Source organism: Oncorhynchus mykiss, chromosome 12 (genome assembly GCF_057628025.1).
Source record: "Oncorhynchus mykiss isolate SJ-2025 chromosome 12, ASM5762802v1, whole genome shotgun sequence".
Classification (NCBI taxonomy): domain Eukaryota; kingdom Metazoa; phylum Chordata; class Actinopteri; order Salmoniformes; family Salmonidae; genus Oncorhynchus; species Oncorhynchus mykiss.
In genome coordinates this window covers 83,461,297-83,474,628 of record NC_143033.1, presented here as the reverse complement: position 1 = coordinate 83,474,628, position 13,332 = coordinate 83,461,297, and the positions used below count along the sequence as shown (strand labels likewise).

The following is a 13,332-nucleotide window of genomic DNA, read 5'->3' as shown; positions in this document are numbered from 1 at the left end:
TTCCTGGACCGAGGCAGTCAGTCAGTCAGTCAGTCAGTCAGTCAGTCAGTCAGTCAGTGTTCCTGGACCGAGGCAGTCAGTCAGTCAGTCAGTCAGTGTTCCTGGACCGAGGCAGTCAGTCAGTGTTCCTGGACCGAGTCAGTCAGTCAGTGAATTAGTCAGTCAGTCAGTGTTCCTGGACCGAGGCAATCAAATCAAATCAAATTTTATTAGCCACATGCGCAGAATACAGCAGGTGTAGTAGACCTTACAGTGAAACGTTTACTTACAGGATCTAACCATCAATACAGTTTTAAAAAATACAGATAAGAATAAGAAATAAAAGTAGTTAAAGAGCAGCAGTAAAATAACAATAGCGAGACTATATACAGGAGTCTTATGGCTTGAGGGTAGAAGTCAGTCAGTGTTCCTGGACCGAGGTAGTCAGTCAGTCAGTCAGTGTTCCTGGACCGAGGCAGTCAGTCAGTCAGTCAGTGTTCCTGGACCGAGGCAGTCAGTCAGTCAGTCAGTGTTCCTGGACCGAGGCAGTCAGTCAGTCAGTCAGTGTTCCTGGACCGAGGCAGTCAGTCAGTCAGTCAGTGTTCCTGGACCGAGGCAGTCAGTCAGTGTTCCTGGACCGAGGCAGTCAGTCAGTCTGTCAGTGTTCCTGGACCGAGGCAGGCAGACAGTCAGTCAGAGGTGCAGGTGTCAAAGCACGTAGGCACGTATGCAATCTTTGGCTAATCGGAGGATCCATCTATAGAAGAAACGTTCACTCCATCAAGGGCTCTGTATGACGTGCAATTAGTCATGCGTCCTCCGATACACAACCCAACCAAGCCGCACACATTTTAATTATTATGTTGATTATAATTATTTGAGATTTTTGTAGGGTTTCGTACATTTTTGGTACGGGAAAATGAAGTCTGGAATTTCAAAGTGGAAATCACAAACTTCAGAACCCTTTTTTAACCTCAAATACACTACATTTCCTTTATTCCAGGAAAGATCTCCTGCAACAGTGTGATCAAATTAAGATCTTACATCTGTATTAACATAGGGATCAGACCAGCGTTTTCATAGGGAGTATAACTCCATGTTCAAGTTTGTTCACATCACACCAGTGTCAATCTTCCTACTGCTAGTGTAATTGCCTCCGGTTGTTGACTATTTCATGTGACTAGAATCAGTCCTAAGGCTGAACTCGATCGCTACAATGGTACACACATTTTATAGCTTGCATTAACAGGATTTCCTTGATAGATAAAATAAGCAAATAGCTGGTTTGGTGATGTAGTGAAACCAGGATAACAAATGGGCCCTTTCTGATAACAACCCCCTGTGAGACACCCTGGCATGAGAGACAGACAGAGAGATCGGTTGAGGAGAGAGGCAGAGCTGAAACAGCCCACTCTGCTCCCAGTGGAAAGCTCCATGCCCCACACAAGGATGGATTGGGGAGATTTGTAATAGTCCTGCTGCTTTTGACAAAGTGACCCAGTGAGACCTTCATCCTCATTGCCTCAGTGAAAAGGGCATCGGCAGTCGAGCTGTAGCTGAGATAAGTGGGGATCTGTCGTTTTGGGCTCTTCTGTTATAAATGGCTGCCACCTCAATCACGTGAGACAAGAGCGCTATCTCCCCTGACAACCTCTTTCTGACTTGACATGCAAAAATCTAATTGATACAAGGAGAGGGGAGGAGAAGGGGAGAGAGATTGAGGAGATATGGCTTTGGGGAGGGTTTTTTCTTTACATCAAAGTTGAAAAGCCGTCTGTGGCTGGCAGAGATAATTTCAAGATTGAGGCCTCTTACACCCATTTCTATCTGCACAGTGACCACAGATGGAACATGTAGGCTGTTGTACCACCCACTGTACAAATTCCATGACAATACCTGCATGCTGACAGTACCATAGCCTTTTTGGATATCATTTACAGGGTCATAAAATTCATGCGTTTTGAATACCATAAGCCATTATAAGAGTTGCTGTTTTTCACCACTTAGTGACCTGCGTGTGCTGTGGGAATGGCAGAAGAGGCTTATATTCTAGGATGAGGGTAAGAGATTATACAACCTTGACTGTGTGTTTTATGTGGGTGTTGCTATGGACAAGCACAGTACTTTGTTGATCAGAGTGTGTCTGAAATAGCAGAGTTGGTTGACAGAGGAGGTTGGCTGAGGAGATAGAGGAGTGTGGGTTGAAAAGATCCATCTATCTGTTCTTTTATCTCTCTGTGGCTTTCACTTAATAATGTACTTATTGGGACTTTTCTACTGCCTAAATATTATCTTTTTTTTTTTTGTCCAATCTTGCCAAGTGATTAAACTTAATCTCTTTAAAATCTCTTTGAAATCTACACAGCTTAATCTCGTATAAAGATGTCTTTGGACACTGTGTTAACTAACCTCCAGACGAGCTTCAATGCCATACAACTCTCCAACTGCTCTTAAACGCAGGGAAAACTAAATGAATGCTATTCAACCGATCACTGCCCGCACCTGCCCTCCCGTCCAGCATTACTACTCTGGACGGCTCTGACTTAGAATACGTGGACAACTACAAATACCTAGGTGTCTGGTTAGACTGTAAACTCTCCTCCCAGACTCATATTAAGCATCTCCAATCCAAACTTAAATCTAGAATTGGCTTCCTATATCACAACAAAACATCCTTCACTCATGCTGCCAAACATACCCTCGTAAAACTGACCATCCTACCGATCCTCGACTTCGGTGATGTCATCTATAAAATAGCCTCTAACACTCTACTCAACAAACTGGATGCAGTCTATCACAGTGCCATCCATTTTGTCACCAAAGCCCCATAAACTACCCACCATTGCGACCTGTACGCTCTCGTTGGTTGGCCCTCGCTTCATACTCGTCGCCAAACCCACTGGCTCCAAGTTATCTACAAGTCTCTGTTAGGTAAAGCCCCGCTTTATCTCAGCTCACTGGTCACCATAGCAGCACCCACTCGTAGCATGCGCTCCAGCAGGTATATCTCACTGGTCCCCCCCCAAAGCCAATTCCTCCTTTGGTCGTCTGTCCTTCCAGTTCTCTGCTGCCAATGACTGGAACGAACTGCAAACATCTCTGCACCCCAGTATCTCTACTTGCACATTCATCTTCTGCACATCTACCATTCCAGTGTTTCAATTGTTATATTGTAATTACTTCGCCACCATGGCCTATTTATTGCCTTACCTCCCTTAACTTACCTCATTTGCACTCACTGTATATAGACTTTTTGTCTTCTTTTGTTCTACTGTATTATTGACTGTATGTTTCTTTTACTCCATGTGTAACTCTGTGTTGTTGTATGTGTCGAATTGCTACGCTTTATCTTGGCCAGGTCGCAGTTGCAAATGAGAACTTGTTCTCAACTAGCCTACCTGGTTACATAAAGGTGAAATAAAATAAATAAAAAATAAAGATACACTGACTGCTGGCAAAGCCCTAGAAGACCAAAGTGTGAAGAAAGCGATCAGAAGGATAAAAGTGAGTGAGAGAAACTGAGAGAAAAAATGAGTACATGTGGTGAAGGGCGTATGATAGAGGTCAAACCCAGCCCCATGTGCACCTGGTCCCCCTAGCGAGGCCATTTGCTGTCACCTCCACTGCTGCTCTCCACCACCAAGACACCCCTCTCTGCATTCAATCCATTCAGGAAACGCTGTGTCCTTCCCACCAACACCTTGATGTTTAATTCATTCTCCAACACCCGGAGGACACTCATAACAAAAACAGGAAAAAGGGAGGAGAGAAAAAGAAAGAGAAAAAAAGAAATTAGAAAAAAGACTGAAACGTCAGATTTGTAATTCCCATTTGTGGACGTGAATGGAATGAGGGACCCAACACAGAACAAAAGAGAATACGTTGTTTGATGGGGACAAAGGACAGAGAGGAGAAAACAAACAAATCAAGAACTCCTCCACCCCACCGCCAACCCTCCTCTCCTTTGCCTCTTTTGTTTGACTCAAGGTTTGTGGAGTGGATGGGGCCTGGAGATGCCTGCGGGGGGTGGGGGGTTGCTTTGCTCGGCACCTCTCAACGTGCTCTCTCTTAATCAGAGGTTGATTAAGCACACTTTGAGAAGCATGGATTATGGGGCTCCCCTCGGACCAAGCTAAATTGGTAGGAAGGGAAGGAAGGCAGAGCGTGTATCGCAGCCAGGGGAACTTTTGATGTGTCAGTCAGTGCGTCTGGCATGGTTTGCTTTTATTGACCTCCCCAGCCTTGATTTGTGACAGATCCCCCGGTGCTGGGATGAGAAAGGAAGGGAGGGTGGGGTGGGGAAGGTTAAAAAAGATTGAGCTGCTGTGCAAGAAAAGAATCCCCCAAATTCTGCTGACCCAATGGAATGGTCCCAAACGTAGCATGGCGTGCACTGCATAAAAACCATTAACAAAGCATCAGCAGCCGAGCAAAATGATTGGCTTGATTGATACTAAAGACATTTCCCACCGAGCCCCTACGTTTTGATTCAGAGAACACAATGTAAACAGCAGGTTTCACTCACAGATATTGTCTCTCATCTACCGTTAATGTGTTGAAGAAAGTGCCTTTGCATAGGTTTCAACGTCCGTACCCATTTCTAGACAGCATGTGTCGTTTATGGATTCATGGATACTAATAGTATGATGCTTTCTTCCCGTGTGCTGTGCTCTGACTGGCTTGTAACCCCTTCAGAAAGGGTAGGCATTATTCATGTTGTGCTGGTAGCAGCACTGTTAATGTAATGAGTCAGGTTGTTAATGTGATCTCGCCTCAGACACAAAGGGTCAACCTGAGACCCTGGCTGGCGCAGACAGAGGCCTCTGCGCCCTACATAAAAACGATGGGACGTGTCATAGCTGATTTATATTGCCCTTGAACCTGCCAATAATAAGACCTTGTGGGCTTGCCTTTAAAAGAAGCCTGCGAAAGAGAGCACTGGCAGCCAGGGAGATAACATGAACGCTGTGTTCCCACCTATTGAAAGCCTGGCGTGGTACAGCTGAAGGCTTTTAAAGGCACCCATGTAATTTAAATGTGTCATTTCTCTCACACAGCACAGCACAGCGCTGGGATGCATTGATATCAGATAGCCCTGAGATGAATCTGACTTGACCTGTGAACATCAGAGTCGATGGCTTCTGCATCGCTACACAGGCATGAGAGGAATCAGCAATGGGTTCTAGGAGATAGGCATCGACACAAATTCAACTAGGCACAACACACCATTTCCGATAGCATACTGTAGGTACAGAACATATAGATTTAATAATGAAGAGATACGCATTGTCATTTCAAACTGTCAAGTCTCTCCAGTCAGGATGTCAACCAGTCTGCTTATCATTTTGCCACCATTTTATTTACATCACAGAATATAGCTGCACAAACACCCTATGCATCCCTGAACACAACGCCATGGTAACTGGAGGAGGGAGATGCACTGTGTGTTTTTGAAGCAGCCTTATTAACTCAACTTGCCCATGTAATTAAAGTTTGCTTACAGTGCAGCTAATATTCACGATGTAACCTGCGAAGGCACACAGCAATTATGTGGGGTGTGACTGACAGAGATCAGGCAAAACAAACAAAGCGGGCCAGCCATCAGTCAAGTCAGTGTTGGGCCAGGTTACTAAGGATGCTCCTGCAGCTCCGTTAGATGAAGTCTGGGACTCAATCCTAGCTAATCCAATTACAGTTTGATTTTAAGGAGCTTTTTTACAACGTCACTGTCACAGACCATTTAAAATAGTCCCACTCCAGTCCTTTATGAAGCTGTCCTAAGTGGACAGTCACTGTCACAGACCATTTAAAATAGTCCCACTCCGGTCCTTTATGAAGCTATCCTAAGTGGACAGTCACTGTCACAGACCATTTAAAATAGTCCCACTCCGGTCCTTTATGAAGCTATCCTAAGTGGACAGTCACTGTCACAGACCATTTAAAATAGTCCCACTCCGGTCCTTTATGAAGCTATCCTAAGTGGACAGTCACTGTCACAGACCATTTAAAATAGTCCCACTCCAGTCCTTTATGAAGCTATCCTAAGTGGACAGTCACTGTCACAGACCATTTAAAATAGTCCCACTCCGGTCCTTTATGAAGCTATCCTAAGTGGACAGTCACTGTCACAGACCATTTAAAATAGTCCCACTCCGGTCCTTTATGAAGCTATCCTAAGTGGACAGTCACTGTCACAGACCATTTAAAATAGTCCCACTCCGGTCCTTTATGAAGCTATCCTAAGTGGACAGTCACTATCACAGACCATTTAAAATAGTCCCACTCCAGTCCTTTATGAAGCTATCCTAAGTGGACAGTCACTGTCACAGACCATTTAAAATAGTCCCACTCCGGTCCTTTATGAAGCTATCCTAAGTGGACAGTCACTGTCACAGACCATTTAAAATAGTCCCACTCCGGTCCTTTATGAAGCTATCCTAAGTGGACAGTCACTGTCACAGACCATTTAAAATAGTCCCACTCCGGTCCTTTATGAAGCTATCCTAAGTGGACAGTCACTGTCACAGACCATTTAAAATAGTCCCACTCCGGTCCTTTATGAAGCTATCCTAAGTGGACAGTCACTGTCACAGACCATTTAAAATAGTCCCACTCCGGTCCTTTATGAAGCTGTCCTAAGTGGACAGTCACTGTCACAGACCATTTAAAATAGTCCCACTCCGGTCCTTTATGAAGCTGTCCTAAGTGGACCGTCACTGTCACAGACCATTTAAAATAGTCCCACTCCGGTCCTTTATGAAGCTGTCCTAAGTGGACAGTCACTGTCACAGACCATTTAAAATAGTCCCACTCCGGTCCTTTATGAAGCTATCCTAAGTGGACAGTCACTGTCACAGACCATTTAAAATAGTCCCACTCCGGTCCTTTATGAAGCTATCCTAAGTGGACAGTCACTGTCACAGACCATTTAAAATAGTCCCACTCCGGTCCTTTATGAAGCTGTCCTAAGTGGACAGTCACTGTCACAGACCATTTAAAATAGTCCCACTCCGGTCCTTTATGAAGCTATCCTAAGTGGACAGTAACTGTCACAGACCATTTAAAATAGTCCCACTCCAGTCCTTTATGAAGCTATCCTAAGTGGACAGTCACTGTCACAGACCATTTAAAATAGTCCCACTCCGGTCCTTTATGAAGCTATCCTAAGTGGACAGTCACTGTCACAGACCATTTAAAATAGTCCCACTCCGGTCCTTTATGAAGCTATCCTAAGTGGACAGTCACTGTCACAGACCATTTAAAATAGTCCCACTCCGGTCCTTTATGAAGCTATCCTAAGTGGACAGTCACTGTCACAGACCATTTAAAATAGTCCCACTCCGGTCCTTTATGAAGCTATCCTAAGTGGACAGTCACTGTCACAGACCATTTAAAATAGTCCCACTCCGGTCCTTTATGAAGCTGTCCTAAGTGGACAGTCACTGTCACAGACCATTTAAAATAGTCCCACTCCGGTCCTTTATGAAGCTGTCCTAAGTGGACAGTCACTGTCACAGACCATTTAAAATAGTCCCACTCCGGTCCTTTATGAAGCTATCCTAAGTGGACAGTCACTGTCACAGACCATTTAAAATAGTCCCACTCCGGTCCTTTATGAAGCTATCCTAAGTGGACAGTCACTGTCACAGACCATTTAAAATAGTCCCACTCCGGTCCTTTATGAAGCTATCCTAAGTGGACAGTCACTGTCACAGACCATTTAAAATAGTCCCACTCCGGTCCTTTATGAAGCTATCCTAAGTGGACAGTCACTGTCACAGACCATTTAAAATAGTCCCACTCCGGTCCTTTATGAAGCTATCCTAAGTGGACAGTCACTGTCACAGACCATTTAAAATAGTCCCACTCCGGTCCTTTATGAAGCTATCCTAAGTGGACAGTCACTGTCACAGACCATTTAAAATAGTCCCACTCCGGTCCTTTATGAAGCTATCCTAAGTGGACAGTCACTGTCACAGACCATTTAAAATAATCCCACTCCGGTCCTTTATGAAGCTGTCCTAAGTGGACAGTCACTGTCACAGACCATTTAAAATAGTCCCACTCCGGTCCTTTATGAAGCTATCCTAAGTGGACAGTCACTGTCACAGACCATTTAAAATAGTCCCACTCCGGTCCTTTAGGAAGCTATCCTAAGTGGACAGTCACTGTCACAGACCATTTAAAATAGTCCCACTCCGGTCCTTTATGAAGCTGTCCTAAGTGGACAGTCACTGTCACAGACCATTTAAAATAGTCCCACTCCGGTCCTTTATGAAGCTATCCTAAGTGGACAGTCACTGTCACAGACCATTTAAAATAATCCCACTCCGGTCCTTTATGAAGCTGTCCTAAGTGGACAGTCACTGTCACAGACCATTTAAAATAGTCCCACTCCGGTCCTTTATGAAGCTATCCTAAGTGGACAGTCACTGTCAAAGACCATTTAAAATAGTCCCACTCCAGTCCTTTATGAAGCTATCCTAAGTGGACAGTCACTGTCACAGACCATTTAAAATAGTCCCACTCCGGTCCTTTATGAAGCTATCCTAAGTGGACAGTCACTGTCACAGACCATTTAAAATAGTCCCACTCCGGTCCTTTATGAAGCTATCCTAAGTGGACAGTCACTGTCACGGACCATTTAAAATAGTCCCACTCTGGTCCTTTATGAAGCTGTCCTAAGTGGACAGTCACTGTCACAGACCATTTAAAATAGTCCCACTCCGGTCCTTTATGAAGCTATCCTAAGTGGACAGTCACTGTCACAGACCATTTAAAATAGTCCCACTCCAGTCCTTTATGAAGCTATCCTAAGTGGACAGTCACTGTCACGGACCATTTAAAATAGTCCCACTCCAGTCCTTTATGAAGCTATCCTAAGTGGACAGTCACTGTCACGGACCATTTAAAATAGTCCCACTCCAGTCCTTTATGAAGCTATCCTAAGTGGACAGTCACTGTCACGGACCATTTAAAATAGTCCCACTCCGGTCCTTTATGAAGCTATCCTAAGTGGACAGTCACTGTCACGGACCATTTAAAATAGTCCCACTCCGGTCCTTTATGAAGCTATCCTAAGTGGACAGTCACTGTCACAGACCATTTAAAATAGTCCCACTCCGGTCCTTTATGAAGCTATCCTAAGTGGACAGTATTAACAAGGTAAAGAAAGTCCTTCACGAGAACTCAACAAAACCTTGAGAGGAACCAGACTCATTGACATGGGCAAGTACCAAATTAGAGGACATTTGACTTGTCTGGCCAGTGCAAATTGTGACTATATTGGAGTTGGATGGGTACAGTCCAGCTCTCTCTGTCCCGGGTTCTGGGAGGCAGACAGGACAAATCTGGGTTAATTGGGAGAATCCCACATGTAGTGGAGTGGACCTGTGATCGATTGGGATCTGAAGTGGCTTAGCTGTGCCTCTGTGTGTCAATAGCGTCACCTTCTCCCTCACCTCTCTGATAAACCGTAGGCTCCTGCTCCACATATACCCCAGGCTGTGGACACACAAACTGTCTGTATGCTGAGCCATCCCTGAGTCATCCCAGTCTCTAAACGCACCAAATGCAGGAGTCCAGACTCTGAGGGGTTAAGTGTTGAATTGAGGAGACATTAGAATGCACTTCACAGCACCCTGGCACGGTAGATTGAAACAAGGATTTAATTGGCTCCATATCAAGGTTAGATAGTGCCGTTGTTGACTTTTGACAGAAAAACAAGGTGACTGATATTACGGAGATAAGCATAAATCCCAACTCAATCACATCAATAAGTTTCTAAGGCGTGTACAGGTGGCTCACCTTGCAACCATTGACAGTGGCGCTCGCTGAAAAGATAGGCATCGGAGGTTGTGTCTTGTGTCTGCATTGTCACATGTTTATTGCTGTGTGTGTGCATGTCAATTCTCTGACAATCATCACAGTGCAGTTGTTTCAACATGATCTTGGCACAGAGGTCATGGGATTCAAAGGCATACATTTCAGTTGCTCTTGCTTCCTCACAGAGCATTACAGGAAGCCCCATCAAAAGGGTCACCTTTGAGCAGTGCTTTATGGGTTTGTTTCATAGGCGACTGTATTACTTCACCCATACACTATAACTGTGAAAACTGTTAGGATGTAATTCCACACACATGTATCTATGAAATTGTACTCGTTGAGGTATTAATAATAAAAAAAAAACATTTAATCTATTTTGTTTAAGAGGACCCATTTCTAAGGGATTTGACCTAACAATGGAAGGCCTAAACACTTAGTGGCAGCAGGACATGTGCATTACAGGTGAAGCCCTTTCTTAGTGTGGTGAAACCTCAGACTGGGTGAACACACTGGTGTTGACACTGTCTCTCTTTGTCTAAGCCCATTATCTCGTGCCCCGCAGTTTGCTTCATTCATTCCAAAATGCCACTCTTCGCATATGAGAGCATATCAGTCTCCATGGAAACTCATTTTACCAATACTTTGTCGGCACCAAATGACCCTGCTCTCATACTTACCATCACAGCTCTTTGCATGGAGGTGGCCTGTTTTCAATTGGAGATGAAACATTTTAAGGCAAATGTAGCCCCCGCTGGCTTGCTAGCTGTGATACTGAATTCAGAGGTGGAGCATGTAGAAAGGCCAATGTGATGTATTCATAGCCATTTCCAGAGGTTTTCAGAAAGAATGCTCACTGAACAGTTTCTATTGAGGACATTTTGTTGGTCACATACCTTCCATTCAATCTGTCAGATGGCTTGACTTACAAATCATCTTCTGTTAAAGTGTTGTGGACATGTGGAATCTCACTGTACTCTAATCACATATCTAACTTTAATATTATAGCCATAACCACCTCAGCAAGTTACCTCACTGATTTGTTTAACTGATGAAAATGCTTAACATACTCAGTGCACATTGCCAAATTTCCAATGTTTTTCATAAGTTAGTTTTTTACGTTTTAATGACTGACAACCACAGATGGCAGTAGCACAGTGCACGGACATAATATGTACATCTGTATGCTCTATTTTTACGCTACTATCCTTAGCTATTTCTGTAGTTATGTATTGACCAGGATCAGTTTCAGGAAGTATTGGCTGTGGATCAATGAGGCCACAGGATTCTCTTTGGAATATTTACACTTGTGTCTTTCTCTGCAAGGCCCACAGATAATTGGTTGAAGGGAGAGTCCAGGAAGGTCAGCCAAGAAAGCAGCCGTAGGTGCCAGCGTGAAATCTGCAGGAACTACAATTACTTCAACAGTGAGCCGCTGGAACAAGGTGAATGACAGGTAGGAAATAATTCATATGAATTACCTGCTGTATTATGAATAACCACCTGCTGAGAGGACATCACACGGTCAGTTATAAGCCAAATTGGTTTTCAATAGTCCTTTTTTTGTCATTTGTTGGCAATTACCCTGGTTCTCGTGATAATATAGTCACAAATGAACCTCCGAGAACATTTCTTCCTTATGGCTTTTTGGGAGGGACAAGGTTGAAGTTGGCATGCAAGTGATCACACAATTATAGTTTGGTTACTCCTCTGTCCTCTGCTATTTTAACTTATTCTATTGAAGCTGATGCTTACCTTTTTCCAAGCCAGCTCTCTCATATTAATAATTCATTATAAATTAACCAAAAAAACATACAGTATATAGCTTACGTTTTACACTTGACCGTGACACACACTACTACTGTAAGTTATTCTATAAGAAATCCTCCCATCCCAGAGATCACTTATCACATTCCGTTTTCTGGGGCGGTAAATATCTGACCTTGCAGTGCAGAGACATAAAGTATTTCACTCAAACAATTATGACTTCTTTGTTTCCTTCTGGATATCATTCTCGAGAGGAGACTCAAGCAGTCTGAGTACTTAAACCTGGTGAGTCAGTGCTCCTAGTGGAATGGTTGTCTCTCCCCATCTCCAAATCCTAGACTGGTTGCCTCAGGATACAGAGGATGGGGAGAAAAAGCCTAATTGGTGCTGAATGAAGTGTGGCCCATTAATGGATGGCAATAATAGTTGAGATTTTACGACTCCCTCCACATTAGGCCTTTAAGAGAGTTTCACCTGTAGAAAAGGACACCTCGTACTTTCTGCTATCTCTTCCTGTCAAGGTGTTACAGTGTATGATAAAGGACAAGAGGGAGGTAACCTCCGATAAGGCCATGACAAACAGCAACACCTGATGTAAAGCTGTGGTGTATGTATTACCCAGATAGTTGGAAGCTGAACAGTATCATTCATGAAGGGCAACCTATTCCAAGCCGTTTATAATTCCTTTGTGGTTGCTATGACTGCCAGTGGTGAACAGCAGGGGGTGGAACATGGAATGGCTAGCTGGTGTAATATAGTCACATATGTGGTCTCACGTCCCCTTGCACGGTGTTGACCACAACATTCGGTGCTTTCAGACCTTTTCTACTGGAAAATGAGGAAGGCTCCACACTGTTTGCATTTCAGATGATGAGGAAATGTCAGAGCATTTCAAAGAAGGCTTTTGTTTACCCATGTCTAATAACCCTCAGCATAGGAAAGCATTTGAAACACTTACCATGTCCAGAGACCTTGCATGATTGTGTTGGAATCTAGAAGAGAAAAGGAGGATTTAAGAAAATAGAATACTTTGATGGATGTGTTCTGTGTTATAAAACAATTTGGGAAACATCTTTGGTGCAACACTAGATGACATAAAAGGGTCTCAGAGCTACAGTAAAAAGTCTATAGTAGCTAGAAACTAAATGGTGAAAACACTTTTAACAGTAGGGAATCAACGTAACACGTGGACCTAAGGAATTGTTCATTCAACAAAGGTAAAAACCGTCTTTACAATACAATATTATTTCAAAGTCTAGGGTTAAATTATTTCATTGCAATTTCTCGCTTGATAAATACTCTCTTCTAAGTCCAGATGTGACCAATTTGAGACAGACAGGGCACATTTGCTTGGGAGTGTAATATTTTTCTATGTCAACTAGAAGTCATTTTAAAGCAGAGGATCCAAGTATTTTCACCTCATTTGATCAATGTATTTCATTTGAATCCTATCATTTCTCATGCACCACCATTCACAGTGAAATTTCACTCTATGGTAATTTTTCTGTGTGAACTGGAGATCAGAGATGGTTGATTGTGGAGGGCCCTTGTCCAGACATATTTCACAGTGTCCTCTGAAGGAGTAACTCCAGCACCCTGTAAGGTGACTTCTCATTATACTTCAACTTCATGTTATTAACTTCCTGTTAATGCAGGATGGATAGCAGCAGGGGCACCCCGAGGGCCCTGGCTAATGTCTCCTGTAGTATGTCTAGTGCCACAAGCCTATATATCTCACTTCTCAATTAGAAATGTCTGGAAAGG

The 13,332-nt window shown here is 43.6% G+C and overlaps 1 protein-coding gene across 6 annotated transcripts in view; it reads left to right on the top strand.

Moving 5' to 3' along the window:
• The window catches only part of LOC110538551 (RNA binding protein fox-1 homolog 3), a 412,967-nt gene that overhangs the window by 30,863 nt on the left and 368,772 nt on the right, over nt 1-13,332 (top strand). For 4 of the 6 annotated variants that reach the window (XM_090193727.1, XM_036938643.2, XM_036938644.2 and 1 more), the window contains exon 2: nt 11,128-11,257. The gene's annotated coding sequence lies outside the window, so the exon portion shown is untranslated. The remainder of the gene's footprint in view (nt 1-11,127; nt 11,258-13,332) is intronic. The other 2 variants (XM_090193724.1, XM_090193723.1) reach the window with 1 other exon arrangement.